General features: G+C 44.0%; 1 protein-coding gene across 2 annotated transcripts in view; it reads left to right on the top strand.

The window, feature by feature from the left end:
• The first annotated feature begins 6,190 nt into the window (after window positions 1–6,190).
• The window catches only part of LOC137415095 (E3 ubiquitin-protein ligase TRIM7-like), an 89,537-nt gene continuing 88,408 nt past the window's right edge, over window positions 6,191–7,319 (top strand). For both annotated transcript variants that reach the window (XM_078770157.1, XM_078770158.1), the window contains exon 1: window positions 6,191–6,274. The gene's annotated coding sequence lies outside the window, so the exon portion shown is untranslated. The remainder of the gene's footprint in view (window positions 6,275–7,319) is intronic.

The raw sequence follows: 7,319 nt of genomic DNA on the forward strand, positions 1-7,319 counted from the left end.
TATGGTTTTCCCCTCCGTCCGTATGTGCGTGCGTGCTTGCATGTGTGTGGACGTGCATGCGTGCTATGCATGCGTAAGTGAAGGACCGAATTCTAATTTGGTGTGTGGGTGCAACTCGGCATATGGTAGAACCCTATTGAAAATTAGGTCGCCGTGTCAAAATCCAAGATGGCCGCCGCCATGTATGTCTGAACATTGTGAGCGGAATATCTTGAAAAATAAGCGAATTACCAACTTCTAATCTGGTGTGTGAGTGTATCTAGGCATAAGGAAGAACGCTATTGAAAATTGGGTTTTGTATACTGAATCGAGGCTCGTGAAAGAGCTAACATTTACTTCACAAACAAATCAACCAGACAAACAAAATATATAAAAAGAGGGAGCGGAAGACAAGATGGGGAGAGAAGGGGAAGCACACAAACACAACATTTTTGAGAGCAGGGAGATGTGTGGGAGGGAGAGGGCTTGGGGGGAGGAGGCGTGGGGGGGGGGGGTGGGAGAAGTATAAAACACAAGGACACCAAGGACTTCCAGGACTGAAGTTGGTATTTCAAAAAAGTGGAATTGGGGTGAAATTAGCGGGGGTAGAAAAGATCAAGGTTTTGGATTGGAGAAGATAAGAGATTGTGGTGAACAGCTGTTTTAAAGACCTGGAGGGTGGAGTGGGATTGAAGAGAGTGAGGGAGTTTGTTCCAGAGGTGGGAGAAAAGAGGAATGAAGGAGTGAAGGTGAGCAGAGAGTCTTTATTTTGGCAGTTTAACCACAAGAGGGTTGCAGGCAGATCTTGTGCGACCTGTAGGAATATTTGCCGGACAGAGCCCAGAGAGAGCTGGGGGGGCAAGGCCAGAGAGGAGTCGGTAGAAGACGGAAAGACCACCAACCTTCCTGCGGTGAGTGAGTGAGAGGCCCTTGGAGTTAGCTTCATCGCGGGAGATTCCAATGATTCTGAATGCTTTGGTTTCAACAGCATGAAGGCGAGCTAGGTGTGAGGCAGGAGCACCAGCCCAGAGGGGAGAGCAGAATTCCATTGAGCTGCGGATGAGAGCCTTGTATGTGGTGAGGAGCTCAGGTGTGCCAAGGAAGGACTTTGCACGACGGAGGATGCCCAGGCGGCGACTGGCTTTGGAGGCCAGATTTGAAATGTGGTTTTCCCAGGAAAGATCATGGCAGACAGTGAGACCCAAAAGCTTGAGTGACAGAACTTCTTGGAGAGGATTATTCAGAAAGTGGATGGGAGGGTTGTCCAGTCGGTCTTTTCGGAGAGACATCGTAAGAGTGTGAGATTTGTCAGAATTGAAAGACATGTTCCACTTGTTTGCCCAGTCTGTGATTTTGTCCAGGTCTGCAGAGAGTGAGTAGGCTGCAGACTGCCCATCTGAGGGATGAAGAATGGAGCGACAGAGATTAGGGACATCAGCAAAGAGATAGAGAGGATTTTCAAGAGAGTCAGAGAGATCATTGATGAAGACCAGAAAAAGCACAGGGCCCAGAACACTGCCTTGGGGAACTCCAGCCTGAACAAGAAGAGGAGACGAGAGAAACCCATTCAGGGCCACACGTTGACTACGACTAAAGAGGAAGTCCACCAGCCATGCGTGGAGATTTCCATGGATACCAAAAGAGGAGTGTTTGGTGAGCAGACCGGGGTGCCAGACCGTATCGAAGGCACGCGATATGTCAAGGGAGACAGCTCTAATTTCCTGTTTGGCATTGAGGACCTCCATCCATTGTTGAGAAAGCAGAAGCAGCATGTCCAGAGTAGAGTGACCATGTCTGAAACCAAATTGATGATCAGAGATCAAGCCATTGGAGAAGAGGAAAGATTTCATATCTGAAGCAATGATGGATTCCATGACTTTGCTGATAATTGGGAGAAGGCTGATTGGTCTGTAGTTGCTGGGATCTGTTTTTGCACCCTTTTTCTGCAAAGCGGTGATGTTGGCAGATTTCCAAGCAGATGGCAGATGACCTTGAGCAAAAGAGAGGGTGAAGAGAACAGAGAGAGGGAGTGAAAGAGTGGAAGTACAGGATTTTAGGACCCGTGGGCTGATGCCGTCAGGTCCAGTTGCAGAATCAGAGTCGAGGGTTAACAGAAACTTTTCCACCTTGTCAGGAGGAAAGGACAGAGATTCCAGGAGCAGCTGGGTATGACTGGGTATGGTGGGTACAGAGAGGGATGGGTTTGGGACACAAGATTTATAGGCAAACACAGAGTTGAGGCATTCAGCTTTTTCACGTGCGGAGTCAGCCGTGTGGCCATTTGAGTTGAGTGAGGGGATGCAGGGGGAACAAACACCAGTAACAGATTTGACCAGATGCCACCAGGATTTGGAAGATGGAGACAGATAAGAGAGTTCGGTCCTGAGAATGGAGATATATTGTTTCCTGGCTCTCCTGAAGGTGGACACACACTTGTTTCGGGCTTTGTGAAAGGAAATGAGATTTCCTTCCGTTGGATTTGCTTTCCAGGAGACAAAAGCAAGTTGTTTCTGGGCAATAGCCTCACCACAAGATTCCGTGTACCATGGACGGGAGGAAGGGTATGACAACTGAAGACGAGATGGGATAAATCTGTGCATGAGAGAGAGCAATTTACTTTGGAAGAATTCCCAGGATGAGTTGATGTCAGAGGCAGTAGAGATGGGAGACCAGTCCAGATGATTGATGGCTGCTTGAAGACCGTGCCAGTTGGCCTGAGTGAAACCACGGGTCCACCTGGGTCGCCAGGACCACCTGAAAGTCACGACCACCTGGGTCGCCACGTCAAAATAAAAGATGACCACCACCATATATATGTCTGAACATTGTGAGCGAAATATCTTCAAAAATAAACGAACTAATAACTTCTAATCTGGTGGGTGGGTGTACCTTCGCAAAAGGAAGAAGGCTATTGAAAATTGGGTCGCCACGTCAAAATCCAAGAAGGCCGCCGCCATGTATGTCTGACCCTTGTGAGCGGAATATCTTGAAAAATAAGCGAAGTACCAACTTCTAATCTGGTGTGAGGGTGTACCTATGCATGAGGAAGAACGCTATTGAAAATTGGGTCGCCACGTCAAAATCCAAGATGGTCGCCGCCCTGTATGTCTGAACCTTGTGAGCGGAATATCTTGGAAAAATAAGCGAAGTACCAACTTATAATCTGATGTGTGGGTGTATCTATGCATAAGGGAGAACGCTATTGAAAATTGGGTCGCCACGTCAAAATTCTAGATGGCCGCCACCATGTTTGTCTGAACCTTGTGAGCGAAATATCTTGAAAAATAAACGAACTACTAACTTCTAATCTGGTGTGTGGGTGTATCTACGCATAAGGGAGAACGCTATTGAAAATTGGGTCGCCACGTCAAAATCCAAGATGGCCGCCTTGCATCTTCCACTTTGTCAACTCACCTCACTTCAACGAAGGGGACCTAGGCATAACGCTTGTTTTTGTCCCCCGTCGCACCGCAGAGCGAAAGGGGGACTATGGTTTTCCCCTAAAGGGGGACTATGGTTTTCCCCTCCGTCCGTGCCTGCATCTGTGCGTGCGGATGTGCGTGTATGCGTGCGTAAGTGAAGGACCAAATTCTAATTTGGTGTGTGGGTGCAACTAGGCATATGGAAGAACCCTATTGAAAATTAGGTCGCCACGTCAAAATCCAAGATGGCCGCCGCCATGTATGTCTGACGCCATGTATGTCTGAACATTGTGAGCGGAATATCTTGAAAAATAAGCGAAGTACCATCTTCTTATCTGGTGTGTGGGTGTATCTTGGCATACGGAAGAACGCTATTGAAAATTGGGTCGCCACGTCAAAATCCAAGATGGCCGCCGCCATGTATGTCTGAAATTTGTGAGCGGAATATCTTGAAAAATAAGGGAAGTACCAACTTCTAATCTGGTGTTTTTGAGTGTATCTAGGCATAAGGAAAAAGGCTATTGAAAATTGGGTCGCCACGTCAAAATCCAAAATGGCCACCGCCATGTATGTCTGAACATTGTGAGCGGAATATCTTGAAAAATAAGTGACGTACCAACTTCTGATCTGGTGTGTGAGTGTATCTAGGCAAAAGGAAGAAAGCTATTGAAAATTGGGTCGCCACGTCCAAATCCAAGATGGCCGCCACCATATATATGTCTGAAACTTGTGAGTGAAATATGTGGAAAAATAAACGAACTACTAACTTCTAATCTGGTGAGTGGGTGAATCTCCACATAAGGAAGAATGCTATTGAAAATTTGGTCGCCACCTCAAAATCCAAGATTGCCGCCGCCATGTATGTCTGAACCTTGTGAGCGGAATATCTTGAAAAATAAGCGAAGTACCAACTTCTAATTTGGTGTGTCGGTGTATCCAGGCAAAAGGAAGAAAGCTCTTGAAAATTGGGTCGCCATGTCAAAATCCAAGATGGCCGCCACCATATATATGTCTGAACCTTGTGAGCGAAATATCCTGACAAATAAACGAACTACTAACTTCTAATCTGGTGTGTGGGTGTACCTACGCATAAGGGAGAACGCTATTGAAAATTGGGTCGCCACTTCAAAATTCAAGATGGCCGCCTTGCGTCTTCCACTTTGTCAACTCACATCACTTCAACGACGGGGGACCGAGGCGTAACGCTTGTTCATGCATACTTCCGCAGCCTCCATGGAGCGCCTATGGCCTCCATGGAGGCGGCCTCCATGGAGCGATTTGGTGGGTCAAAGCTTCGATATTCTCAAAGGATCCAGCAAAGCTGGCTTTTCAACATAATACGTACGCGTTCATTCACAACACCGGCTTAGCCGGCTATTAAGCTATTATCGTTAGTTTTGTTGTCAGAAGCGGCCTTGGGAAAACGCCACGATAAAACTAACTTACCATGGACATACACCTCAACAAGCAACCCCATTGACGGCAATGGTGGGGAAAATCTGCTCGGGGGAGAAAACCCCCTTGGAGAGGGGAGAAAATGATTGCGCTATAACCTTCATTGTGCAACCTTTAGTCATCCTGTCAAGTTTGGTTGAGATTGGATAAGTAACGACGGAATATATCACAGTCAAAAATTCATCAGACAGACAGATAGACAGACAGACACAGACAGACACCGAATGGTGCATTTTAGTATGATGATGGTGAAGATGATACACCTTTATTACCTCTACCATCAACATTCAACTTAAATTATTTCTTTATTAAATGCACCGTTACCATCTTCCCTGCCAACACACAACTTTGATATACTTATTTATTAAATACACTTTTACCATCTCCACTGCCAACACAAAACTTTGAATTACTTATTTATTAAATACACTTTTGCCATCTCCATGACCAACACACAACTTTGAATTACTTATTTATTAAATACACTTTTACCATCTCCACTACCAACACACAACTTTGAATTACTTATTTACGAAATACACTTTACCATCTCCAATACCAACACACAACTTTGAATTACTTATTTGTTAAATACACTTTACCATCTCCACTACCAACACACAACTTTGAATTACTTATTTAATGAATACACTTTAACCATCTCCACTACCAACACACAACTTTGAATTACTTATTTACTAAATACACTTTAACCATCTCCACTACCAACACACAACTTTGAATTACTTATTTACTAAATACACTTTTACCATCTCCACTACCAACACACAACTTTGAATTACTTATTCACGAAAAACACTTTAACCATCTCCACTGCTAACACAAAACTTTAAACTGCTGTATATATTTATTTTTATCCCCATTCCTATCTCCACTGTCTACATGTACATTAATTTAGTTGTTCAGGTGTTTACCTGTAAAACGTGATTTACCTGTAAAATCTACACGTCCCATTTTAAGGTGTGGTTGGGGGTGTGTTCTCTGAGGATTTACATTCTTGCTCATTTTATTTTCCCTCATTGTACCTTTCAATTCATTATTACCTTCAAATGATAAAATCCACATTGTTCAGGAGAAACTGAGAATGAGACTGAGAAAAGAGAGTTGAGAAGGAGAAGGAGTCAATTGATGTCACAACCATCTTTTCTCCATCTTTGTTACTTTAGACAGGGAAAACAACTTCAAAGGATGATGTGTAATTTCCACAAGTGTTTATGATAGAACCAAGTGGCTGAGAGTTTGTGGTGGACTTGAAAACCGGAATAAGATTTAATAGTCACTTCAAGTAAATGACGTCAATGCATTCCCACGTGACGTAAGGAAACTGATATACCTGCTTTGCTTCCTGGTTGGTTATCTGATCGTCGTGCAATTTGAACGCATCTTCGTTACGAGAGGTAAGGGATTACTTTAAGGTCACTGGATTGTGAAAGAAATAACAAATTATGTTTTGTTTTTTCATGTGAAATTTTGATAACCATGTTTGTTGCATCACAAAGGAGATGATACATTTAGAAATAAATTTTTTCCAGAGTCTTTAAAAAAATATTTTTTCCCAAGTGTATCAAGTAAATAATCCACTGGTGGGGAATGTCAAACCTGGTGGTTTAATGAAGCTTCCGCTTTGAACCTGGGAGGGTCGGAGATATAAACCCGTCCGAGTCACACAAAGACTTTTTTGTATAATGGTACGAGCTGCTTCCTTGCTTGGTGCCCAGTATTTAAAAGGACAGACCATGGACCAGCAACCATGGACCAGACCAGCTCGGAAGGCAATGACAAACCACCCAGTACAAACGTTGCCAATAATCTGTTTCGGCATCACCGACACTCTGTGGAGTATGGGACACAAATCAAAAAAGAACATCGAGTCAAAAAGGTGGGAAACCTTACATTGGTCACGACACACTGGCGAGGCTCTGACTTATTCAAAGCTCCATCTTGTTTTATGTTTGAGTCAGGGACTCAGAGTCCTTGGGAGGAGAAGGGGAATTGCTAGATTGCTATCACCATTTTGGCCTGGAGAAAAGTACACCTCAAGATACACACTTCAAATAACTCTCCCAATAATGCAATCCAAGTGGGCAATTTTTATATTCGTGAGTGTAATGGCATTGTGAAAACATGCCATTGGGTATGAATCCTCACAGCAGGCGAGACCTGATGGAATCCCAGTCTGTTTAATTCGTGAATTTGCTTGTGAATTCAGTGCCCCATTGACGATATTGATACATTTTTGGGGGTAGGGAAGAAATACCATCGTGGAGTTAAGATTGTATAGGTTTTAGCATGGACCTTGTATGCAAAGAAGAAGAACCTCGATATAATAAGTGAGGAACCTGTCAGGTTAAGTGTTCGCATGTCACCACACGGATGTTGGTTTTGTATTAACTAGATAGGGCTTAAGGATAATTCCCAGTATGTAATTGCCTCCTGTGATTT

Source organism: Myxine glutinosa, chromosome 1 (genome assembly GCF_964187855.1).
Source record: "Myxine glutinosa chromosome 1, kmMyxGlut1.1, whole genome shotgun sequence".
NCBI lineage: Eukaryota > Metazoa > Chordata > Myxini > Myxiniformes > Myxinidae > Myxine > Myxine glutinosa.